General features: G+C 54.0%; 1 protein-coding gene across 2 annotated transcripts in view; it reads right to left on the reverse strand.

The window, feature by feature from the left end:
- gpc5b (glypican 5b) overlaps positions 1-27575 on the reverse strand; it is a 945490-nt gene that overhangs the window by 335717 nt on the left and 582198 nt on the right. The window lies entirely within an intron of this gene.

Below are 27575 nucleotides of genomic sequence, written 5' to 3' on the forward strand. Positions count from 1 at the left end.
CCAGCATGGCCCTGCCCTGACCAGCATGACCCTGCCCTGACCAGCATGACCCTACCCTGACCAGCCGGACCCTACCTGGCCAGCATGACCCTGCCCTGACCAGCAGGACCCTACCCTGACCAGTATGGCCCTGCGTTGACCAGCATGTCCCTGCCCTGACAAGCATGGCCCTGCCCTGACCAGCATGGCCCAGCCTTGACCAGCATGGCCCTGCCCTGACCAGCATGGCCATGCCTTGACCAGCATGGCCCTGCCCTGACCAGCATGACCCAAGTGACCAGCATGGCCCTGGCTTGACCAGCATGGCCCTGCCTTGACCAGCATGGCCCTGCCCTGACCAGCATGGCCCTGAACTGACCTGCTCGACCCTACACAGACCAGTATGGCCCTGCCCTGACCAGCATGACCCAAGGGACCAGCATGGCCCTGCCCTGACCAGCATGGCCCCGCCTTGACCAGCATGACCCTACCTGACCAGCATGGCCCTGCCCTGACCAGCATGACCCAAGTGACCAGCATGACACTGCCCTGACCAGCATGACCCTACCCTGACCAGCATGACCCTGCCGTGACCAGCAGGACCCTACCCTGACCAGCATGGCCCTGCCCTGACCAGCATGGTCCTGCCCTGACCAGCATGACCCAAGTGACCAGCATGACACTGCCCTGACCAGCATGACCCTACACTGACCAGCATGGCCCTGCCGTGACCAGCATGACCCGACCTGACCAGCATGACCCTGACCTGACGAGCAGGACCCTACCCTGACCAGCATGGCCCTGCCCTGACCAGCATGACCCAAGTGACCAGCATGACCCTGCCCTGACCAGCTGGACCCTACCTGACCAGCATGACCCTGCCCTGACCAGCATGACCCGACACTAACCAGCATGACCTGACTGACCAGGATGGCCCTGCCATGACCAGCATGACCCTCCCGTGACCAGCATGATCCTGAACTGACCAGCATGACCCGACACTAACCAGCATGACCTGACACTGACCAGAATGACCCTGCCGTGACCAGCAGGACACTACCCTGACCAGCATGACCCTGCCGTGACCAGCAGGGCCCCGTCGTGACCAGCAAGACCCTGCCCTGACAAGCAGGACCCTACCCTGACCAGCATGACCCTGCCCTGACCAGCTGGACCCTACCTGACCAGCATGACCCTGCCCTGACCAGCAGGACCCTACACTGACCAGCATGAACCTGCCATGACCAGCATGGACCCGTCTTGTCCAGCATGACCCTGAACATACCTGCTCGACCCTACACTGAGCAGCATGGCCCTGCCCTGACCAGCATGGTCCTGCCCTGACCAGCAGGACCCTACCCTGACCAGCATGACCCTACACTGGCCAGCATGACCCTGCCCTGACCAGCTGGACCCTACCTGACCAGCATGACCCTGCCCTGACCAGTATGGCCCTGCGTTGACCAGCATGATCCTGAACTGACCAGCAGGACCCTACCCTGACCAGTATGGCCCTGCGTTGACCAGCATGACCCTTTCCCTGACCAGCATGGCCCTGCCCTGACCAGCATGACCCTGCCTTGACCAGCATGACCCTGCCTTGACCAGCATAACCCTGCCGTGACCAGCATGGCCCTGCCTTGACCAGCATGGCCTTGCCCTGACCAGCATGGCCCTGCCTTGACCAGCATGGCCCTGCCCTGACCAGCATGGCCCTGCCCTGACCAGCATGACCCAAGTGACCAGCATGATCCTGAACTGACCAGCATGGCCCTGCCCTGACCAGCATGGCCCTGCCCTGACCAGCATGACCCAAGTGACCAGCATGACCCTGCCCTGACCAGCATGGCCCTGCCCTGACCAGCATGGCCCTGCCCTGACCAGCATGGCCCTGCCGTGACCAGCATGGCCCTGCCCTGACTTGCAGGACCCTACCCTGACCAGCATGGCACTACACTGGCCAGCATGACCCTGCCCTGACCAGCTGGACCCTACCTGACCAGCATGACCCTGCCCTGACCAGCAGGACCCAACACTGACCACATGACCCAACACTAACCAGCATGACCTGACTGACCAGGATGGCCCTGCCATGACCAGCATGACCCTGCCGTGACCAGCATGACCCTCCCGTGACCAGCATGATCCTGAACTGACCAGCATGACCCGACACTAACCAGCATGACCTGACACTGACCAGAATGACCCTGCCGTGACCAGCAGGACTCTACCCTGACCTGCATGGCCCTGAACTGACCTGCATGGCCCTGCCTTGACCAGCATGGCCCTGCCCTGACCAGCATGGCCCTGCCTTGACCAGCATGACCCTGCCCTGACCAGCATGGCCCTGCCTTGACCAGCATGACCCTGCCCTGACCAGCATGGCCCTGCCTTGACCAGCATGACCCAAGTGACCAGCATGGCCCTGCCTTGACCAGCATGGCCCTGCCCTGACCAGCATGGCCCTGCCTTGACCAGCATGACCCTGCCCTGACCAGCATGGCCCTGACCAGCATGGCCCTGCCTTGACCAACATGACCCAAGTGACCAGCATGGCCCTGCCTTGACCAGCATGGCCCTGCCCTGACCAGCATGGCCCTGCCTTGACCAGCATGACCCTGCCCTGACCAGCATGGCCCTGCCTTGACCAACATGACCCAAGTGACCAGCATGGCCCTGCCATGACCAGCATGACCCATGTGACCAGCATGGCCCTGCCGCGACCAGCATGACCCTACAGACCAGCATGACCCTGCCCTGACCAGCAGGACCCTACCCTGACCAGCATAACCCTACACTGGCCAGCATGACCCTGCCCTGACCAGCTGGATCCTACCTGACCAGCATGACCCTGCCCTGACCAGCAGGACACTACACTGACCAGCATGATAATGAACTGACCAGCAGGACCCTACCCTGACCAGTATGGCCCTGCGTTGACCAGCATGACCCTGCCCTGACCAGCATGGCCCTGCCCTGACCAGCATGACCCTGCCCTGACCAGCATGACCCTGCCTTGACCAGCATGACCCTGCCGTGACCAGCATGGCCCTGCCCTGATCAGCATGGCCCTGCCTTGACCAGCATGGCCCTGCTCTGACCAGCATGACCCTACCCTGACCAGCCGGACCCTACCTGGCCAGCATGACCCTGCCCTGACCAGCAGGACCCTACACTGACCAGCATGATCCTGAACTGACCAGCATGAACCTGCCATGACCAGCATGGACCCGTCTTGTCCAGCATGACCCTGAACTGACCTGCTCGACCCTACACTGAGCAGCATGGCCCTGCCCTGACCAGCATGACCCACGTTACCAGCATGGCCCTGCCCTGATCAGCATGGCCCTGCCTTGACCAGCATGGCCCTGCTCTGACCAGCATGACCCTACCCTGACCAGCCGGACCCTACCTGGCCAGCATGACCCTGCCCTGACCAGCAAGACCCTACACTGACCAGCATGATCCTGAACTGACCAGCATGAACCTGCCATGACCAGCATGGACCCGTCTTGTCCAGCATGACCCTGAACTGACCTGCTCGACCCTACACTGAGCAGCATGGCCCTGCCCTGACCAGCATGACCCACGTTACCAGCATGGCCCTGCCCTGACCAGCATGGCCCTGCCCTGACCAGCATGACCCAAGTGACCAGCATGGGCCTGCCTTGACCAGCATGGCCCTGCCTTGACCAGCATGGCCCTGAACTGACCTGCTCGACCCTACACAGACCAGTATGGCCCTGCCCTGCCCTGATAAGCATGACCCAAGTGACCAGCATGGGCCTGCCCTGACCAGCATGGCCCTGCCTTGACCAGCATGGCCCTGCCTTGACCAGCATGACCCTACCTGACCAGCATGACCCTGCCCTGACCAGCAGGACCCTTCCCTGACCAGCATGGCCCTGCCCTGACCAGCATGGCCCTGCCCTGACCAGCATGACCCAAGTAACCAGCATGACCCTGCCCTGACCAGCAGGTCCCTACCCTGACCAGCATGACCCTACACTGACCAGCATGGCCCTGCCGTGACCAGCATGACCCTACCTGACCAGCATGACCCTGCCCTGACCAGCAGGACCCTACCCTGACCAGCATGGCCCTGCCCTGACCAGCATGGCCCTGCACTGACCAGCATGACCCAAGTGACCAGCATGACCCTGCCCTGACCAGCTGGACCCTACCTGACCAGCATGACCCTGCCCTGACCAGCAGGACCCTACACTGACCAGCATGACCCGACACTAACCAGCATGGCCCTGCCCTGACCAGCATGACTCTGCCGTGACCAGCATGACCCTCCCGTGACCAGCATGATCCTGAACTGACCAGCATGACCCGACACTAACCAGCATGACCTGACACTGACCAGAATGACCCTGCCGTGACCAGCAGGACACTACCCTGACCAGAATGACCCTGCCGTGACCAGCAGGGCCCCGTCGTGACCAGCAGGACCCTACCCTGACCAGCAGGGCCCCGTCGTGACCAGCATGGCCCTGCCTTGACCAGCATGGCCGTGCCTGACCAGCAAGACCCTGCCCTGACCAGCAGGACCCTACCCTGACCAGCATGACCCTGCCCTGACCAGCAGGACCCTACCCTGACCAGCAGGACCCTACACTGGCCAGCATGACCCTGCCCTGACCAGCTGGACCCTACCCTGACCAGCATGGCCCTGCCCTGACCAGCAGGACCCTACCCTGACCAGCATGGCCCTGCCCTGACCAGCAGGACCCTACCCTGACCAGCATGATCCTGCCCTGACCAGCTGGACCCTACCCTGACCAGCATGGCCCTGTCGTGACCAGCATGGCCCTGCCCTGACCACCATGGCCCTGCCCTGACCAGCAGGACCCTACCCTGACCAGCATGATCCTGCCCTGACCAGCAGGACCCTACCCTGACCAGCATGGCCCTGTCGTGACCAGGTTTGTGTGCAGTTTTGGTGTCCTTATCTGAGGAAGGATGTTCTTGCTATGGAGAGAGTGCAGCAAAGGTTAACAAGCTGATTCCTGGGATGGCGGGACTGTCATATGATGAGAGACTAAATCGGTTAGGATTAGATTTGTTGGAATTTAGAAGAGTGAGAGGGGATCTCATAGTAATTCTAACAGGATTAGACAGGGTAGATTCAGAAAGAATGTTCCCAATGGTGAGGGAGTCCAGAATTAGGGGTCACAGTTTGAGGATGAAGGGTAAAATGTTTAGGACAGATGAGAAGAAATTTCTTCACCCAGAGAGTGGTGAATCTATGGAATTTGCTACCACAGAAAGCAGTTGAGGGTAAAACGTTGTGTAATTTCAAGAAGGAATTCGATATATCTCTTGGGGCTAAAGGGATCAAAGGATATGGGGGAAGGCAGGATCAGGGTATTGAACTTGATGATCAGCGATAATCATAATAAATGGCGGAGCAGGCTCGAAGTTCCAGTGACAGAACTGCTGCCAATTACAGCTTACCTCGTTTGCCAAAGCTTGTTTGTAATGTAAGACTGTGATCTCCACTCTAAGCAAAAAGGGGCTCTCAATCCCATATCTGGGCCAATCGGAAGGGACTACTTTGGCACAGGTTGATTGGCAGGGTCTTGCTGGTCCTGCTCCTTACTTATTTGTGAGCAATACTCCTGATCTTAATACTGCCACCCACCATCCCCGGAAAAATGTAGCTGTGCATTTACATGGCTCTTTCATAGAATTTACAGTGCAGAAGGAGGCCATTCGGCCCATCGAGTCTGCACCAGCTCTTGGAAAGAGCACCCTACCCAAGCCCACATTTCCACCCTACCTCCATAACCCAGTAACCCCACCCAATACTTAGGGCAATTTTGGACACTAAGGGCAATTTAGCATGGCCAATCCACCTAACCTGCACATCTTTGGACTGTGGGAGGAAACCGGAGCACCCGGAGGAAACCCACGCACACATGAGGAGAACGTGCAGACTCTGCACAGACAGTGACCCAAGCTGCGAATCGAACCTGGGACCCTGGAGCTGTGAAGCAATTGTGCTAACCATTATGCTACCATGCTTCCTCCAAAATAAATCGCAGCCTCTTCGTCATCTCTCCTTCAAATTGGACGGCCTGTTAAATAGATTGTGTGCTCGTGTTTAAATCTAAATATTTATAAATGCATCATGAATACATTAATAAAATATACAGAGTTGTTGACAGGAGTCAGCTCTAATTAATTTTTGACCAATGTTTTCTTATATTTCGAATGAAGCTAAAATGTCCAATCTTATTTTGATTCATTATTTAAAGGGTGACAATGAATAATGTAAATCAATCCTGCCGCAGATTCTACTGTGATTGCTTCTGTTTCGCAGTGACTAAAAGGGATGGTCCGAAAATAGGTGAATGAAACGATATTCTCCCCGATATAAAGTGTGGTGTTGGGTGTTCTAACACACAGAAGAGCCAACACAGTTGCATATGGTACAACACTTGTTTATTTAAACTCACTATTTACAACTTGGTCTTTGCACTCTGCACGTGGGGGGCTCCCTGCTTGTGGTGTTTCAACAGCTCTTTCATGCTTCCTTCTCCCCAGACCTACTGACCTCCAGGTGTCGTGCTCGTGCTTTTTATGTGGTTGGTGTTCTTGTCTGTGATTGGTTGTGGTGTTGTGTACTCTGATTTGCCTGTTAGTATGTCCATCATGATGTGTGTGTTTGAATATCATGACATCCCCCCTTTTTACAAAGATATGTGCCTACGTGGTAATAAATATGATCGTGACGTGAGTGCATCTAAGAGTGTGTGTGTGTCGTGTGCAGCATGTGTCTATGACGGAACTATGTACATGGGGCGATGTCGAGTGCGTCACATGAATCCAGTTGTACCATAACATAACAGAAATGCGAACGAGAGAAGAAGAAAAAAAATTTTGAACAGTTGTCCAGTCAGACGACATCTGGAACGATAAACAACAACAGGTTATCATGTAAAATTGTCCAACTTATTAAACATATGAACTGTATTATAAGTCCATTCTAATGGGTTTGCGACGAATTCGGGTTGACCGCCTTAAGGGTGGATCAAGAACCACCGGCTGCTGTGCAGGCATGGCCATGGGTGGCGATGGAAAGGGCGTGATGTGCGGCAGCTCCACAAAGTCATCCTCGGAAGCCTGTTGAGGATCTGGCGTGTTGTGTGGCTGTGAACGTGGAAGTCGGCGAAGGGCGCGCCGATTGCGGCGACGCACGGAACCATCCGGCATGCGAACCAGGAACGAGCGGGGAGCCACTTGTCGGAGGACTTCGGCCGGTGCTGACCAGCCACCATACGGTTGATGGACGCGTACTTTGTCTCCGGAGGACAGGGGGGGCAGGTCCGTCGCTCGTGTGTCGTACCGACCTTTCTGGCGATCACGCTGCAGTTGCATGTCCCGAAGAACCGCCTCATGGTCTGTTGTCGGTGCCAGGACGGAAGGTACCGTCGTCCTGAGGGAGCGACCCATTAGTAGCTGCGCTGGCGAGAGGCCCGTGGATAACGGGGCCGATCGATAGGCCAGCAAGGCAAGGTTAAAGTCCGATCCGGCATCAGCCGCCTTGCACAGGAGCCGCTTTGCGATGTGGACACCCTTTTCAGCCTTCCCGTTCGATTGTGGATGCAGAGGGCTGGATGTCACATGAGTGAAACCATATGCTGCGGCAAAGGACGACCATTCACGGCTGGCAAAACAAGGTCCATTGTCTGACATGACAGTCCTTGGAATGCCATGGCGAGCAAACGTTTCCTTGCAGGCCCCAATGACTGCGGACGACGTCAGATCATGGAGAGGCATGACTTCCGGGTAGTTTGAGAAGTAGTCTATAATAACAATGTAATCTCTGCCGAGCGCGTGAAATAGGTCAACACCCACCTTCGCCCAGGGGGACGTCACCATCTCGTGTGGTAGAAGTGTTTCCGGAGGTTGCGCCGGCTGAAACCTCTGACAGGTTGTGCAGTTGAGCACCATGTTGGCTATGTCTTCATTAATACCCGGCCAATATACCGCCGCCCGGGCCCTTCGTCTGCATTTTTCGACACCCAAGTGGCCTTCGTGTAGTTGACGAAGAATCATCTGGCGCACACTGTGTGGAATGACGATCCTATGCGATTTCATAAGGACCCCGTCTATATTGGTGAGATCATCTCGCACATTGTAAAACTGGGGGCACTGCCCTTTTAGCCACCCTTCCGTCATGTGGCGCATCACTCGCTGCAGCAGAGGGTCAGTCGCCGTCTCTGCGCGTATGTGGGCCAGACAAGGATCATCAGCTGGCATATTTGCTGCTGTCAGAGTCACGTGTGCCTCAATTTGACGCACGAACCCCTCCGCATCTGGTGGTGTGCTCACTGCTCGGGAAAGAGTGTCCGCCACTATGAGTTCCTTCCCCGGAGTGTAGATCAGTTCAAAATCGTACCTCCTGAGTTTGAGTAAGATGCGCTGGAGGCGAGGAGTCATGTCGTTCAGGTCTTTGTTAATGATGTTGACCAGGGGGCGGTGGTCAGTTTCGACCGTGAATCGTGGCAGGCCATACACATAGTCGTGGAACTTGTCCAGTCCAGTTAACAAGCCCAGGCATTCTTTTTCGATTTGCGCGTAGCGCTGTTCGGTAGGGGTCATGGCTCGTGAGGCATACGCAACCGGGGCCCATGATGACGTGCTGTCTTTTTGCAGGAGTACCGCTCCAATACCAGATTGGCTGGCGTCTGTTGAGATCTTTGTAGGGCGAGTCGCGTCAAAGAAGGCCAGCACTGGTGCCGTGACCAGTTTGTGCTTGAGCTCCTCCCATTCCTGCTGATGCGACTGGTGCCAGTTGAATTCCGTCGATTTTTTTACGAGATGGCGCATGTTTGTTGTATGAGAAGCCAGGTTGGGAATGAACTTCCCAAGGAAGTTGACCATGCCCAGGAATCTTAAGACAGCCTTCTTGTCAGCCGGTCGTGGCATGGCTGTGATGGCGCTAACCTTGTCTGCATCGGGACGGACCCCGGACCTTGAGATGTGGTCCCCGAGGAATTTCAGCTCCGTCTGGCCGAAAGCACACTTCGCACGGTTGAGACGCAGGCCATTTTGCCGTATGCGGGTGAAGACACGTCGAAGACGATGCATGTGTTCCTGCGGAGTGGTGGACCAAATGATGATATCGTCCACATATACACGTACCCCTTCGATGCCTTCCATCATCTGCTCCATAATGCGGTGGAATACTTCAGATGCCGAAATGATGCCGAATGGCATCCGGTTGTAGCAGAATCTGCCAAAAGGGGTGTTGAATGTGCATAGTCTTCGGCTGGCCGGGTCCAGTTGGATCTGCCAGAATCCTTTGGACGCATCCAATTTAGTGAATATGTTGGCTCGCGCCATCTCGCTGGTGAGGTCTTCTCGTTTTGGGATGGGATAGTGTTCCCGCATGATGTTGTTGTTCAGATCTTTTGGATCTATACATATACGGAGCTCGCCAGAGGGCTTCTTTACACAGACCATGGAGCTGACCCATGGCGTGGGCTCCGTGACCTTGGATAGGACCCCTTGGTCCTGAAGAATCTGCAGTTGTGCCTTGAGGCGGTCTTTGAGAGGCGCAGGAACCCTGCGAGGTGCGTGAACGACAGGGATGGCGTCCGGTCTGAGTCGAATCTTGTACGTGTGTGGCAATGTCCCCATGCCTTCAAAAACCTCCTGGTTGTGAGCGAGGAGGGAATGGAGATTCGCGTGGAACTCAGCATCCGGGAAGTCGGATATCTCATCTGGAGAGAGAGACATGATGCGCTGTACCAGGTGAAGGACCTTACACGCTTGTGCGCCCAGTAACGAGTCCTTTGATGAGCCCACAACTTCGAAGGGGAGTGTGGCCGTGTACCTCTTGTGAGTCACCTGTAGCTGGCAAGATCCTACGGACGGGATAACGTTCCCGTTATAGTCAACCATCTTAAGCCGGGATGGTGTGATGAGTGGTTTGACCTTCATGGCCTGGACTGCAGAGTAAGCAATCAGGTTGGCGGATGCGCCGGTGTCCAGACGGAAGGCGACGCGCGATCGGTTGACCGTCAGGGTGGCACACCACTCATCGTCTGGATTGATGGCATTGACCTTGTTGACATCAATGACGGCAACTCTGAAGTCATCCTGGTCATCTGCATCACTTAACTGGAAGTCTTGATGCGTGGGCTGGACGGTCCTGACTCGTGTGCGAGGTTGTCGAGGATGCGCCGGATCCATGGGTTGAGCCGCACGACAGCGGGCTGCGTAGTGGCCTATCATGGCACATCTGTTGCACTGTTGGTATTTTGCAGGACATTGCCCTTTTAAGTGTAGACCTCCACACTTGCTGCACGTCATGACGTCACGGCGTTCGTTGCGCCACTGCGCATGCGCAGTGCGATCTTGCGGTGGGCGCGCCTGCGCAGTGCGTCCCTCGTTGTGGCCGTTATTCTTGGCGCGCACCTGCGCGGGAGACCGCGAAAAGCGCGGGAAGCGGCCGCTGTCGTCCGGGCCGTGGGGCGGGAAGAAATCGACGGCCTGGATGCGTTCGACGTCGTGGGCGGCCTGGCTTGCCGATTCGACGGCTGGGGACCCCCTCCGTGCCAACTCGGACGCCTGAAATCGGGCAAAACGGCAGGTCGCATTTTCATGGAGGACACAGGCTTCCACAGCAGACGCTAAGGTGAGGCTCTTTATTTTAAGAAGCTGCTGGCGTAGGCCACTGGAGGCAACGCCAAAAACAATCTGGTCCCTGATCATGGACTCTGTGGTGGTGCCGTAACCGCAGGACTGCGCTAGAATCCGGAGGTGCGTCAAAAAGGGTTGAAAAAGCTCCTCCTTACCTTGCAGGCGTTGCTGAAAGATGTATCTTTCGAAAGTTTCGTTTACTTCAGTTTGAAAGTGCTGGTCCATTTTGAGGATGACCGTGTCATATTTGGCCTGGTTTTCGCCTTCCTCGAACACCAGTGAATTAAAGACATCATTTGGGTGGGGGCCTGCGTAGAAGAGGAGCATTGCAATCTTCGAATCATCCGAGACATTCTGTTTTTCGGTGGCACGGATGTACAGGTCAAATCGCTGCCTGTAGAGCTTCCAGTTGGTGCCTAGGTTCCCCGTGACTTGCATCGGGTGCGGTTTGCCGGTGTGGTCCATGTCCAGAATGGCAGGTTGGTAGGCAGGTATCGATCCACTCCTGTACCATGTGGTGTTGGGTGTTCTAACACACAGAAGAGCCAACACAGTTGCATATGGTACAACACTTGTTTATTTAAACTCACTATTTACAACTTGGTCTTTGCACTCTGCACGTGGGGGGCTCCCTGCTTGTGGTGTTTCAACAGCTCTTTCATGCTTCCTTCTCCCCAGACCTACTGACCTCCAGGTGTCGTGCTCGTGCTTTTTATGTGGTTGGTGTTCTTGTCTGTGATTGGTTGTGGTGTTGTGTACTCTGATTTGCCTGTTAGTATGTCCATCATGATGTGTGTGTTTGAATATCATGACATAAAGGAGACAAGGGGCTTCGATACATCGCACCAGTTGTGCGATACCTTACAACCTCTACCCCAGTGCTATTAGTTAAAGGTGGACCTTACTGGGATAGTTTGGGTGATGCAGCAGGTTAGTGCGCTGTCACGCTCGGCTCCGGGTTTGTATTCAGCCTCCAAGGGTTGTACCTGGGGTGCGTAAGGCCCGCTGTCAATCTAGTTCCCCAACCATTGCTCAGAAATGGTTCCAATTTGGCCAGAGGAACTGAGATGGAATGTGGGTCATGAAACCCATGAAGTGTTGCTGTTTTGACGAGGGCACATTCTTGGCTCACTTTTTCAGATTGGGAAACAGATTTTGGAAAGGTGCAGAAGTCACAGGGTAGTAGTCATGGGTGACTTCAACTTCCCAAACATTGAGTGGAAACTCTTTAGATCAAATAGTTTGGATGGGGTGATGTTTGTGCAGTGTGTCCAGGAAGCTTTTCTAACACAGTATGTAGATTGTCCGACCAGAGGGGAGGCAATATTGGATTTGGTCCTTGGTAATGAACCAGGGCAAGTGATAGATTTGTTAGTGGGGGAGCATTTTGGAGATAGTGACCACAATTCTGTGACTTTCACTTTAGTAATGGAGAGGGATAGGTGCGTGCAACAGGGCAAGGTTTACAATTGGGGGAAGGGTAAATACGATGTTGTCAGACAAGAATTGAAGCGCATAAATTGGGAACATAGGCTGTCAGGGAAGGACACAAGTGAAATGTGGAACTTGTTCAAGGAACAGGTACTACGTGTCCTTGATATGTGTGTCCCTGTCAGGCAGGGAAGAGATGGTCGAGTGAGGGAACCATGGTTGACAAGAGAGGTTGAATGTCTTGTTAAGAGGAAAAAGGAGACTTATGTAAGGCTGAGGAAACAAGGTTCAGACAGGGCGCTGGAGGGATACAAGATAGCCAGGAGGGAACTGAAGAAAGGGATTAGGAGAGCTAAGAGAGGGCATGAACAATCTTTAGCGGGTAGGATCAAGGAAAACCCCAAGGCCTTTTACACATATGTGAGAAATATGAGAATGACTAGAGCGAGGGTAGGTCCGATCAAGGACAGTAGCGGGAGATTGTGTATTGAGTCTGAAGAGATAGGAGGGGTCTTGAACGAGTACTTTTCTTCTGTATTTACAAATGAGAGGGGCCATATTGTTGGAGAGGACAGTGTGAAACAGACTGGTAAGCTCGAGGAAATACTTGTTAGGAAGGAAGATGTGTTGGGCATTTTGAAAAACTTGAGGATAGACAAGTCCCCCGGGCCTGACGGGATATATCCAAGGATTCTATGGGAAGCAAGAGATGAAATTGCAGAGCCATTGGCAATGATCTCTTCGTCCTCACTGTCAACAGGGGTGGTGCCAGGGGATTGGAGAGTGGCGAATGTCGTGCCCCTGTTCAAAAAAGGGACTAGGGATAACCCTGGGAATTACAGGCCAGTTAGTCTTACTTCAGTAGTAGGCAAAGTAATGGAAAGAGTACTGAAGGATAGGATTTCCGAGCATCTGGAAAGACACTGCTTGATTAGGGATAGTCAGCACGGATTTGTGAGGGGTAGGTCTTGCCTTACACGTCTTATTGAATTCTTTGAGGAGGTGACCAAACATGTGAATGAAGGTAAAGCAGTGGATGTAGCGTACATGGATTTTAGTAAGGCATTTGATCAGGTTCCCCATGGTAGGCTTATGCAGAAAGTGGTGGAGGAGTGTGACGATATATAGGGAGGAATGAGCGGCAGCGGCCTGCAGTGCTTTGTTCTAAAACGTACCTTTTGGGTGACGACCTCCAGCAGTCTCTAGAAGGACAACTGGTCGTGTGACTTGCAGCCCATGTCACCCTTAAGGCAACAGGCCTAACCTCCTCGGTCCTGCATATCCCTGCTTTCGGTTTGGGCTCAAAATACAGACCCTCTTGTAGGAGCCCATAGCGCCTGTTTTAAGACACCTTTGAGGGCACCTCTTGCGCTACAACCAATGACAGTGAATGCGTGTGCGACACTCTTGGGGGTGTGTCAGGTTGACCCCCGAAATTCTCTTTATACCTGCTTTGCAGTCCAATTTCCAGGTCCACAAATTGCAGAGCTGGGATTTGAACTCATGGTTGTTAGTCCAGTATCATTCACCGTATTCATTCACAATGAGAAGGGTTCAGCCCAGTGGCATTCTATACAATAGGGGTGAATGGGAAAGGGCTTAGTCTATTGAAACACTACACAATAGGACTGAAAGGAAAGCATTGGGTTCTTTACAACTCTATACAATGTGGTTGGATTTGATTGGTGGGACTAGGAACTCCTTATAGTCTGCATTCTCATGTCAGGACAGTTGCTTTAAATGAATTTTATGCCCCTTGCCTGGCCTTTTCCTTTTCTGAAATGTTCTTGTTCAATTGCAGTTCAGCTGGTAAGAAATAAAATGGTTGACCTTGTGTCTGCAGTAACCTCACAGCGGATTACCAAACCGGACACATTATCAATTAGTTATAAATATCAAACCAAGCATATCTTCAGGGGACGATGGATATCAAACAGAATTACACTTAAAACCCTTCCACATCTTTTCAGGAGAGGAAATATTTGCATATTCATGCTCTTTGCTGCATGAATCGTGAAATAGGGTCTCATTGAAGCTGAATGGCTCTGCAGTAATGTATAAAACACAGGTATTGTTTATCATTCCTTTGCAGTATTCTTATTTAATCGTGTTTGTTTTAAATGAAAGAAGATTGGTATTGAAATCAAGGAAGCTTTACAAGAAGTCTTACACAATGAGCGGTTAGGATTTGGAATGCACTGCCGAGTAGGGTGATAGGTACAGATTCGATATAGCCTTCAATGTGAATTGCACAAATACCAGATGGAAGGAAAATGTAGGGATATGGGAAAAGGTGGCCAACTGGATTACAGTCTGAAAAAAAGGTGGCGCAGAGTCAATGAATCATAGAATCCCTATAGTGCAGAAGGATGCCATTCGGCCCATCGAGTCTGCGCTGACCCTCCGAAAGAGCACCCAACCCAGGCCCATTCTCCTGCCCTATCACTGTAACCCCACCTAACCGTTGGACACTAAGAGGTCATTTATCATAGCTAGTCCACCTAAGCAGCACATCTTTGGGCTGTGGGAGGAAACCGGAGCACCCGGAGGAAACCCACGCAGACACGGGGAGATCGTGCAAACTCCACACAGGCAGTCGAATTGAACCCGGGACCCTGGGGCTGTGAGTGCTAACCACTGTGCCACCGTGCTGCCCCAATGGGCTGAACAGCCTCCTTCTGAGGCAAGGCCAGGAGAGTCGTAGGTTCAGTCTCTGATTCTACGTTATTTGTGGTAGATGGAACCCTCAAATCTGACTCAGTGCCCTTGGTCGTAAAGGCAACAGGAAGGTGTGGGGTAAAGGGTGAGAGAAGTGGTGGAAGATTAGCAAAGCTTCCTGATCCCGACTGCTGTCCACTTCCTGGACTATGTGGAAGGAGGAAACAGGATTCAAACTCCCAAGAATTGCAGATAAATGAGAGGTGATCTTACTGATTTTGCGGGGGTTTAACAAGGTGGATACTGAGCAGATGTTCCTCCTGATGAGAGAACCTATAACAAAGGGGCCGAGTTTCAAAATAAGGAGTCTCCAATGTGATAAGAAGGAATTTCTTCTCTCAGAGGGTATTTGGAATTCTCTTCTCCCGACAGCAGTGGAGGATGGGTCATTTTTTTTAGCGTATCATCCCCCTGGGGAGTAGTGGGGAATAGTGGTGGAAGGATTCCCGAGCTGACTATCAGCCTGTTGAACCACATTGTGAACACTCCACAAGTGGCCAACAAGACCTGGCATTGCACTTGAACCCAGAGCTTCAGTCCAGAGGTATGGATGCTACCACTGTGACACAAGACCTCTTATAATGTTGGGGCATTGAATTTATTCAAGGCTGAGTGAGGTTTTTGATTGACAAGGGAGTCAAGAGTCACTGGCAAGGGCAGGCAGGAAATTGGAGTTAAGTCCACATCAGATCAGCCATAGTCGTGATGACCGTGCAGCGACGGCAGCAGAGCGCAGGGCAGGACGAGCGGCGGCCCGGACCAAAGCGGGGACCGAGTGTGGTGAATGTATAGTGCTAATAATTCACCAGTGCATTTGTATCATGTTCTGCTGTTGTGTTATGTTGTTAACCCTGTGGGCTCCACCTATGGGCCATTGTGCAGCTTCACCCACAGGGGGATATGTTGGGGGGTGTACGGGCTCCGCCTATGGCTCCTCCTCTTAAGAGGAAGTATAAAGAGCAGCTGACCTGCAGGCAGTTCCCAGTATTGTACTAGTCGCAGGCAGGCACTGTTCTAAGCTGATTAAAACCACGGTTTACTTCTCCATGTGTCTTTGAGTGAATTGATGGTCGCATCAATTTAATCAGCTTAACTACAACTATGGAATCAGCCCTCAAACCTGACAGACTGGAATTCGATCCGCAGGCCGCGGAGGCGAAAGAAATTTTTTCGCACTGGCTTCAATGCTTCAAGGCCTATCTCGTTGCGACGTCCACGCCATCCGTCACTGATGAACAGAAGCTGAGCCTCCTCCACGCACGGGTGAGCCATCGCATTTCTGTCCAGCTCGACGAGGCCGCCTCCTATACAGGAGGCGCTGCTCGAACGCCTCTACATACGGCCTGTAAACGAGGTCTACGCAGGACATGTCTTCACCTCTCGCCGCCAGCACCCCGGGGGAGTCGCTGGATGACTACCTATGCAACCTCAAAGCCCTCACACGCAACTGTAATTACCAGGCCGTTACGGCCACAAGGCACATGGAGCTCGCTGTCCGAGACGTCTACGTGTCGGGAGTTCGGTCGAATTATGTGAGACAGCGCCTGCTCGAAAAAGGGGCCCAGGACCTGGACGACACGGTAAAGTTAGCCACCTCTCTGGAGGTTGCTTTTCAGAGCCTTACTGCATTCCCACTCGACCCCCTCGTGGGCCCCCGACCAGAGACTACCCCAGGCCTGTGCCGCGCGGCCGCCCGCCCAAAATGGGGGGGCTACCCTGCTATTTTTACGGCCCGTCTCAACACCCCCGGCAGCACAGCCCGGCCCGCAATGCGAACTGTAGCAGCTGCGGGTGAAAAGGACACTTCGCTAAGGTCTGCCTGGCCAGGTCTAAGGACTCTAACTCACAGACCCGATCCTCAGACTCACAGGCCTGCAGACCCCGCAAGGTGGCAGCGTGTCTGCCAACTCCGTCTCCTCACAACACATGCGACTCACAGGGGCCGCCACCTTGGCCATCCTCCCCCATGCGGCCGGCCACATGCGATCCATGGGGGCCGCAATCTTGGACGCCATCAACCTCACTGCCCGCCACACTTGACCAACGGGGGCCGCCATCTCGGTGGCCATCTGCTACGCCGCTCGACGCGTACAATCTACACGGACAGTCATCGCGGGGCCGCCCCTGCACCTCCAATCACGCCGCCGGCTACCCGCAACTCAGCGCGGTCACCCTGGACCAGTTGCGACTCAAGCACCTCCGGAGCTCCATGATGGCCGTCTGGGTTAACGGGCACAAGACACCTTGCCTTTTCGACTCCGGGAGCACAGAGAGCTTCATTCATCCGGACATGGTAAGATGCTGCTCGCTCCCAATTTTCCCGACGCAACAAACCATCTCCCTCACCTCTGGGTCGCACTCGGTGCAAATCCAAGGGTGCACTACTGCAACCCTAGCGATACAGAGTGCTGAGTACGCTAATTTTAAACTATATGTGCTCCCAGACCTCTGCGCTACTCTCCTATTGAACTCGACTTCCAATGTAACCTCAGGAACCTTACTCTTAAGTTTGGGGGGGCCCTACCCCCACTCACCAAATGCAGACTCGCGACCCTAAAAGTCGACCCTCCCCCTCTCTTCGCAACCTCACCGCTGACTGCAAGCCAGTTGCCACCAGAAGCAGGCGGTATAGCATGCAGAACAGGACGTTCATTAGGTTCGAGGTTCAGTATCTCTTGTGGGAGGGGGTCATCGAGGCCAGCAATAGCCCCTGGACAGCTCAGGTGGTGGTCGTCAAGACCGGGGAAAAGTTCCGGCTGGTAATTGATTACAGCCAGACCATTAACCGGTTTACGCAACTCGATGCGTACCCCTTCCCCGGATTGCAGACATGGTAAATCAGATCACACACCACCACGTGTTCTCCAAGGTGGATCTGACGTCTGCATACCACCAGCTCCCAATCCGCCCGGAGGACTGCCACAACACGGCTTTTGAGGCAGATGGCTGCCTTTTCCATTTCCTCCGGGTCCCCTTTGGCGTCCCGAATGGGGTTTCGGTGTGCCAAAGAGCAATGGACTGAATGGTGGACCAGTACGGGCTGCGGGCCACATTTCCGTACTTGGACAATGTCACCATCTGCGACCATGATCAGCAGTACCACGACGCCAACCTCCACCGATTTCTCCAAACCGCCCAAAAACTCAACCTCACCTACAACAAGGAGAAATGCGTTTTCCGCACGACCAGACTAGCTATCCTCGGCTACGTCGTGGAGAACGGGGTCCTAGGGCCCGACCCTGATTTTATGCGCCCCCTCCTGCAACTCCCTCTCCCTCACTGTCCCAAGGCCCTGAAGAGGTGCCTTGGATTCTTCTCCTATTACGCCCAGTGGGTCCCCAATTATGCGGACAAAGTCCACCCACTAATCAAGGCCGCCATAATTCCACTGGCAACTGAGGCCCGCCAGGCCTTCAGTGGCATCAAGGCGGACATCGCCAAAGCCGCGATGCGCGCAGTGGACGAATCTGTCTCCTTCCAGGTGGAGAGCGACGCATCAGAGGTCACTCTCGTCGCCACCCTCAACCAAGCAGGCAGACCGGTAGCGTTTTTTTCGCGTAACCTCACCTCCTCTGAAATTCAACACTCCTCGGTCGAAAAAGAAGCCCAAGCCATCGTGGAAGCCGTGTGGCACTGGAGGCACTACCTCGCTGGTAGGAGGTTTACCCTCGTCACCGACCAACGATCGGTAGCCTTCATGTTCGACAATACGCAGCGGGGCAAAATCAAGAACGATAAGATCTTGAGGTGGAGGATCCTCCACCTATAACTACGATATAGTATATCGTCCTGGGAAGCTCAAAGAGCTCCCAGATGCCCTGTCCCGCGGCACATGCGCCGGCGCGCAAGATGACCGACTACGGGCTATCCACGATGACCTCTGCCACGCGGGGGTCACCTGGCTCGCCCATTATATCAAGGCCCGCAACCTGCCCTACTCCACCGAGGAGGTCAGAGCTATAACCAGAGACTGCCAAATCTGTGCGGAGTGTTAACTGCACTTCTATCGACCCAATAAGGCCCACCTGATAAAGGCATCCCGTCCCTTTGAACGCCTCAGTATCGATTTCAAAGGGCCCCTTCACTCCAATAACCGCAATACATACTTTCTCAACATCATAGATGAGTTCTCCCGCTTCCCATTTGCCATCCCCTGCCCCGATATGACCACTCCCACTGTCATTAAAGCCCTGCATAGTGTCTTCACCCTGTTTGGTTTCCCCAGTTATGTCCACAGTGACCGGGGCTCGTCGTTCATGAGCGACGAACTGCGTCAGTACCTGCTCAGTAAGGGCATCGCCTCGAGCAGGACGACCAGTTATAACCCCAGGGGAAACGGGCAGGTGGAGAGGGAGAACGCGACGGTCTGGAAGACCGTCCTACTGGCCCTGCGGTCCAGGAATCTCCCAGTTTCTCACTGGCAGGAGGTCCTCCCCGATGCGCTCCACTCTATCAGGTCCCTCCTTTGCACGGCCACAAACCAGACTCCTCATGGTCGCTTGTTTGTTTTCCCGAGGGGAGCTACCTCAGGGGCCTCGCTTCCGCCCTGGCTGAAGACGCCGGTACCAGTCCTCGTCCGAAAACATGTTCGGAGCCATAAGACCGACCCCCTGGTAGAGAGGGTCCAGCTCCTGCACTCCAACCCACAATATGCTTATGCCGAACACCCCGACGGCCGACAAGATACCGTCTCTCTCCAGGACCTGGCGCCCGCAGGCTCCACCACCACCACCACCGCAGCCCCCCCACTATATCATGCCCAACCTACCATGTCCAGCGCCCCCACCCAGATATGGCGCTCTCTCCCATCCGCCACACCGGCCCACAGGAATGAAACTCCAGAAGAGCCGCTCCCGGAGTCCACGCCTGTGCCCACACCGGACCCACTTCCACAGCCACCCGGACCGGCTGCAACACCAGTACTTTGGCGATCGCAGCGCACGATCCGTGCGCCGGACCGGCTGAGCCTATGAGCCCGTCACCCCTGCCGGACTTCATTTTTTAACAGGGGGCGAATGTGGTGAATGTATAGTGCCAATAATTGACCAGCGCATTTGTATCATGTTCTGCTGTTGTGTTATGTTGTTAACCCTGTGGGCTCCGCCTATGAGCCATTGTGTGGCTTCACCCACAGGGGGATATTTTGGGGCATGTACGGGCTCTGCCCATGGCTCCTCCCCTTAAGAGGAAGTATAAAGAGCAGCTGACCTGTAGGCAGTTCCCAGTATTGTACCACTTGCAGGCAGGCACTGTTCTAAGCTGATTAAAACCACGGTTTACTTCTCCACGTGTCTTTGAGTGAATTAATGGTCGCATCACCGAGCCCGCAGGAACGACCGACGACCCCCCCCCCCCCCCCCCGGACAGGAGAGCGCAGGGTAAGACGAGCGGCGCCCCCACCCAGATATGCGCTCTCTCCAGGGACCAAAGCGGGGACCAAGCCAGCAGCAAGGACCAACCCCCCCCCGGCGGTGACCACCACGAAGCAGGAACAAAGAGGGACTGCCGGCCCGGCCAGAAGCCTCTCTCTCTCTCTCTCTCTCTCTCTCGACCCTGGGTGAGTGAGGGAAAAGAAAAAAGAACTTCCCCTTTTTCAAAAAAAAACTGAAAAGAAAACTTTTAAAGAGAGAGAATTTTTTTCACTTTTTGTTTAAAAAAAACAAATTCTCTTGAAAAGAATTTTATTTTAAAAAAGTGGTAAAGGAGAGAAGGGAGGGGAAAAGAAAAAGGGGGGGGAAAAGAAGGGGAAAAAAAGAGAGGAAAAAAATGCCAGATGGGAGCCAAAACAGAGGGAGAAGGGGCACCAAAAGCAGACGGGGCAATGTGCGAGCCTGTTCAGACGAGCTAATCAGAGCACAAAGCGGCGGAACGGAAGGTTCACCGCAACAAAATGAACTGGACAGACAGGAGCATTTTCCCCCTGGGCCAGGGGGGAACTAGAACTGGAAGGCAGCCTTTGCCGAGGCACTGAGGGAACATCAGCAGGAAAACAAGGCAGGGACCAGAGCAGACATAGAGGCCACAGTGCAGGCAGCAATGGCCAAGGCCCTGACGGAGGTGCAGCAGGCCCTGGGCAGAGCAGAGAAGAAACTGGAAGCCCAAGAGTAGAAACTGGAAGCCCAAGAGGCGACCATTAAGGAGCTGGAGAAAGCCGCGACTGACATGAGCGACCGAATCACGGCCCTGGAGAGGGAGGTGGCGAGACTGGGCATAACACAGGGGAGCCTGAAGGGCAGAGTGGACGATCAGGAAAACCGCTCGAGGAGGCAAAATGTTAGGATAGTGGGCCTACCAGAGGGGATCGAGGATAGAAACCCCACGCCATACTTGGCCGAGATGCTGGGCAACTTAGTGGGGAGAAAAACCTTTCCCAACCCACCAGAAATGGACAGAGCACACCGGTCGCTGCGCCCGAAGCCCAAGGCAGGGGAACACCCGAGAGCAGTTACAGCTAAACTGCACCGGTACCAAGATAGGGAAACAATCCTGAACTGGGTCAGGAAAAACAGAACCTGCAAATGGGAAGGACACGCCATTAGAGTTTACGAGGACATTGGAGCAGACCTAGCCAGGAGACATGCCGAGTTTAATAGAGCGAAAGCAGCTCTTCACAAGAGCAACGTGCGTTTTGGTTTGCTGTACCCAGCGAAACTCTGGGTCACCTACCAAGAAAGAGAATACTTCTTCACAGCCCCCGCCGAAGCAAACAAGTTTGTCGAGGAACACGGGATGGAAAACCCCAAGCGAAGGTAGAAATGAGGGGCCCCTGACAAGGGGCAACAACACGCCGACGGGGGGGAGGGGAGGGGTGAGGCAACGCCAGGCGTCCCCACCCCTGTCACGGCGAGCGCATCCTGAACAAAGAACAAACCACTGCCTGAGGGACCGCTTCAGGTGGGAGGCCAGGCCCCAGCACGAGGGAACGAGAGTAGCGGAGAAAGGAGAGGAAGCGAGAGGAGTGCAGGGTAGGGTAGGGGAAGAGCGGGCAGAAAACCGCAGAGGCCGGGCAGGGGAGAAGCGAGACAGTAACTCCCGAGAGGGGGGCCACCGCACTAGCAGGAAAGCTAGCGCCGGGGACATGCAACAAAGCAGGGCCGCAGCCCGCCCCCAACAGGGGGGAAGGCGCCAGGCTGGGGGTGGGGGGGGGGACCACTCAACAGAGACGGGAGAACAAACGGGGATAGGAAAGGGGAAAGAGGGACAAAGGAGGGGTATATGGGAGAGGGGGGAACGGGGGGGAGGAAAGGGAGAGACCGGTGGGGGAGGGGGGGGGGGCACAGGGAGGGAGAGACCAGTGGGGGGACACAGGGAAGGAGGGAGGGAGAGACCGGGGAGGGGGGACACAGGGAAGGAGGGACAAACAAGGTTAGAAAAGGAATAGCAATCGGGCTACAAAGTGCCACAACCAAGGGCTCGAAACAAGGAATCGCTGCAAGCACCCACCCAGTACCATCTTTGGTTGAAGGGAGACCCCAGAGTGCAGGGGACTACCCGCGTGGCGGATGCACAGTGGGCGGCCATGTCGGGTGCCCCCTGGACAAAGGGAAACCCCGGAGCGCAGGGACCCGACCGCATGGAGAGAGCAGTGAGAGCGGCCATCCTGGACGGCCCCCTAACAAAGGGAAACCCCGGAGAGCGGGGGCATGTCCACCAGCTAAGTATGGTTAATCTCACAGGAGCCCCCCACCAGGATAGTCACCTGGAACGTAAAGGGACTCAACGGCCCAGTGAAAAGATCCAGAGTCCTCAACCACCTAAGAAATATGAGGGCCGACATAGTCTTCCTCCAAGAGACACACCTGAGAGAGCAGGACCGACTGCGGGTAAGAAAGGGCTGGGTGGGACAAACCTACCATTCCTGCTATGGGACAAGGGCCAGGGGGGGTGGCAATACTGATCAGCAAGAGGACGATGTTTAGGGCCACAAAGACGGTTGCGGACCCATGGGGACGGTATGTCATGGTCAGCCGGGCCCTGGATGGGCCACCGGTAGTACTAGTTAATGTGTACGCACCCAACTGGGACGACACGAGCTTCATCAAGAAGACCATGGCAGAAATCCCTGACATAGCGACGCACCAACTAATCATGGGGGGGGGACGACATCAACTGTGTACAGGACCCAACGACAGATCAAATCCCAAAACGGGGAAAACCTCAAGCATGGCAAGGGAACTCAGTCACTTTATGGAACAGATGGGAGCGGTGGACCCCTGGAGGTTCGCCCACCCGGGGGAGAAGGAATTCTCCTTCTTCTCCCCAGTACACAACGTATACACCAAAATTGACTTCTTTGTGGTGGGGAAAACGGTGCTTCCGGGGATAGACAGAGTGGAATACTCCGCAATTGTGATATCCGACCACGCTCCACATTTCGTGTACGTGAGGCTGGAGACGGGCAGGGCCCAATGCCCCACATGGATGTTGGACGTCGCCCTACTAGCTGACAAGGCCTTCAAAGAAAAGATATCGCGGGCCATAGCAGAGTACACGGAGAACAACCAGAACGGTGGGGTCTCACCCTCCACGTTCTGGGAAGCGCTAAAGGCCGTATTAAGAGGGGAAATCATTGCTTTCAAAGCGCAAAGAGATAGGGAGGAAAGGGCGGCTAGGCAGCAGCTGGTCGATTCCATACTGGAGGTAGACCGTAAATACTCCGAGGCCCCGACCGTAGATCTCCTAGCGGAAAGGAAAGAGCTACAAAGGAACTTTGATCTGCTCTCCACCAGGAAAGCAGTGCACCAACTCCGCCAGGCACGTGGGACTCTATACGAACACGGAGACAAAGCCAGCCGCCTGTTGGCACACCAGCTGAGAAAGCAGGCAGCCACCAGAGAAATTGCACAAATCAGGGATACCAGAGGCACATTAGAAACAGAACCAGAAAAGATCAACAAAACCTTCAAGGCCTTCTACCAAGGGCTGTACACCTCAGAGCCCCCAATGGGGGAGTCCGGGATGAAACGGTTCCTTGATGAACCGGACATTCCAGTTGTGGGGGAGAGCAGAAAATGGGGCTTGGAAGCACCACTAGCACTGGGAGAGATCATGGACAGCATTAGCTTCATGCAGACGGGGAAGGCACTGGGACCGGATGGGTTCCCGGCAGACCTCTACAAAATATTTGCGACAGCACTGGCCCCGCACCTGTGGGAGATGTTCACAGACTCGCTAGCTAGGGGCACACTGCCACCCACGACAACACAGGCCTCAATCTCGCTGATACCTGAGAAAGAAAAAGACTCAACGGAATGTGGGTCATACAGACCCATCTCACTGCTGAACCCAGATGCCAAAATATTGGCCAAAACCCTGTAGCGACATGTATGACTGACTGATAGAAAGGGCCGACACCGTACTTGACGCAACAAGAAAGAAATGGGAGGAGGACCTTGGGATTGAAATAGGGTGGGGACTCTGGAGTGAAGCACTGCATAGGGTCAACTCCACCTCAACGTGCGCAAGGCTCAGCCTGACACAGCTAAAAGTGGTACATAGAGCCCACTTAACAAGAACCCGTATGAGTAGGTTCTTCCCGGAGATGGAGGATAGATGTGAACGGTGCCAAGGAGGCCCGGCCAACCACTCCCACATGTTCTGGTCTTGCCCCAGACTTGCGGGGTACTGGACAGCCTTCTTCGAGGCAATGTCCAAAGTTGTGGGGATGAGGGTGGAGCCATGCCCGATCTATTCCTGGGGAGGAGGGCGGACGCCCTTGCCTTTGCCTCCCTGATCGCCCACCGTAGAATCCTGTTCGGCTGGCGGTCAGCAGCACCGCCCAAAGCTGCAGACTGGCTGTCCGACCTCTCGGAATCTCTCCAAATGGAGAAAATCAAATTCGCCATCAGAGGGTCAGACGACGGCTTCCACAGAACGTGGGAGCCATTCACCCAATTGTTCCGGGACCTGGTTGTGGCCAACGAACAAACAGAAGAATAGCCGGGTAGCCAAGAATCAGGGGAAAGTAGCCAAAGCATGAGAGGGAGAGACAGACTGGGAGAGGGAGGGGGGATGGGGGGGGGGGGGGGGGGGGGGGGGGGGGACGACGACAGCTAAACCTAAGAGGAAAGAAAGGCAAACCGCAGGAGGGGGCAGAAGAGGGAAGTGGGGGGGGGGGGGAGAGGGAAGGGACAGGGAACGAGAGAGGAGAACCAGGGAGGTGGGGGCAGGGAAATGACAGCCGGAAGGAGGGCACGCGATATGATAACTAACTTGGCATCAACAGGAACAGAGAACAAGGAGAATACAGACGAAAGACGGGAGGAACGGCTGAAGCGGAGGTGAGCGCGAGACGTCAACGGCAGCGAGATCCGTCCGGGAGAAGCAAGTGACAACACTCCATACCCGCCCCCCCCCCTCCTCCTCTTCCCCCCCCCCCCCCCCCCCCCCCCCCCCCCAAACAGTTGCCTACTTATGTGTTAATAATTTTGCCAGTTGTACAGAGTTGCTGCTGTTGAGCTGGTGCACAATACCCTACCTGTTATTCTATTTTATCTTTTATTATTTTTTTTTGGTATGTTTGGGTGTGCCCTTCTCTTCTCTATACATATATATATTTCTTATTCTGTGTACATAACGGTAAATATACTTTGTTCAGAAACCCAATAAAAAAAACATTTATTAAAAAAATGACTGTGCAGCAAGCTCGAAGGGCTGATTGGCCTACCCCCACTCTTCGTTCTTATGACCTCACGTTCACGCAACCTGCTGATTCTCAATGCCAGTAACTTAGGTGATACAGCAGTGGGTGATTGGCAAGGGTAGAAGTATGTTCAAGCGAGAATCAGCTCTTTGAGTAAAGCATCAGACTTACATGGAGGGTAAAAGCTGTCAATGGCTACAGTTTGGGATGCTTGGTTCTGTTGCTGCATCTTGTTGTCTATGTCAGAAGGTACAAGGCCCACTTCAGTGTTAGTGGGCTGAAGTCATCAGAAGGATGAAGGCCCTATCTTGGATTTAGGCACATCAGGGTGATTTCCCTCAATGGTACGTTCTATATTGCAGGCCTTCGCCATGACTGACCTGAATATCAGGGGAAACTGGGTAAGGCTCTTCATCACCTTCAACCAGATCTGGAAGTTGACAGGCCCTTTGGTTAGATTTCAGCGCTCCTCCACTGGGCGGGACAAGGCCCCTGCTGCAGAAAGTGAGCCTGGAACCCCCGCCCCACTCAGTAAAATTCATGAGGTGGTCCCGGGTTCGGACAGTGAGGGTGTAGACCCAATGTAACAAGATTCCACCTTGTATCTCTTGTTGCTGCCCATTGTGAGTGCAGCATATTCTGGCCAACGTTCCCCCCCATCAAACACCATTAGCAAAAACTTTTAACTGACCATCTATCTCAGTTCTTGTTTATAAGACTTGTTGTTTGCAAATTCTCTGCTACTGTTATCAACGTCGCAACAGTGATTCTTCCTCAAAAGATTTCATTGGTAGCAAAGCGTTTGAGATGTCCTGAGGATGTGACAAATTCAACATTACGCCAAGGTTTTCTTTCTTTCTCATTAGCCTCTAAATACTTTTGATATCATACACAGCGCGTGTACTTCCCTAGTTTTCTCCCAGCACTCTCTGGCATCTTGAGTGTTGTTTTCATGTGGGCCTTGGACAATATGAGCTATTCAACCTTGGGGACATCATAACTCAGTCCGATCTTGTCCTTGTCAAATGGCATTAGGGTTTGGAATCTACTGCCCTGACCTTGGCTGACCCCTTGTCATAGTTCACACAGGGTTCGCACCGGTGGACCTTTGACTGCGTCACCATCACAAGAGTACAGGCAATTTTAAGAGAGAATTCTGAGTGTAATAACCCCCACGAGACCCACAGGGATGACCCGATTGTTCTCCCTGTGGGGTTTGTGGTATACAAGCGGGGCTTCATTGAATTGGACAGATGAAAGCCAGCCAGGGTTGGAAGTGGCATCTTCGGATGGCCCCGGCTGGGACTGGATGTACTGCTTACCACGTTGTGGCCTTGCATTTCTTTAACTAAATAAATCTTGAATTCAAGCCTTCTCCGGACTCCTGTAAAACTATACGGAGTAACTCTGCACCCCTTCTGGACCTCAGCTGATGATTGGTAGTGTAGGATTGTTTTTATCATGTGACAGAGCATCATGTGTCCCACACATGACTATCTCATGTTAATATTGTCAACAGTCCCAGTCTAAATGTTGCTCCAACATCATTGAAAACAAAGTGACGACAGAAATTGGTTTACAGTGGGGCAGGCTGCAATGTTATGAAGGAGCTATTTGTGACAAATTAGCTGTTGGAATGGAAGGCTGTGTTAGATGTGTGGGAATCTCTTCCGAACAATCTCGAGTCGCAACATGTGACTAGTGAACCCAAATGTATGTGTGTGTCCTGGAGTTGATATTCGTCACATGGGTATGTGACTCAGAATGCTGCAGTCTGATCTACAGTAACCGGCATTGTACATAAAAGCTGTCTATATGCAAACCCAGAACAAGATCGGAGAAACAGGACAACAACAGAATGCGAGAGGAGCAAGAGAAGGATAAGAGCAAAACCGAGAGAGTGAGACAGACCCGGGGCAAAGAAAGTAGGAGAGGGAACAGATGCAGGTAGATAGAGAGAGCAAGACAGAAAAAATGCTAGAGTCAAAGCGAGCCAAAGAGAAATGGTGAGAGGGCACAGGTTGAGTGAAAGAGGAGATGGGGTGGGGCGCAGAGAAATATACAGATGGCTCTCAGAGATAGAGGAACAGAAACAGAACTCACAGGGATGGAAAGAAAGAACTCACAAAGATAGAAAAAGAGA

Source organism: Scyliorhinus torazame, chromosome 14 (genome assembly GCF_047496885.1).
Source record: "Scyliorhinus torazame isolate Kashiwa2021f chromosome 14, sScyTor2.1, whole genome shotgun sequence".
NCBI classification, from domain to species: Eukaryota; Metazoa; Chordata; class Chondrichthyes; order Carcharhiniformes; family Scyliorhinidae; genus Scyliorhinus; species Scyliorhinus torazame.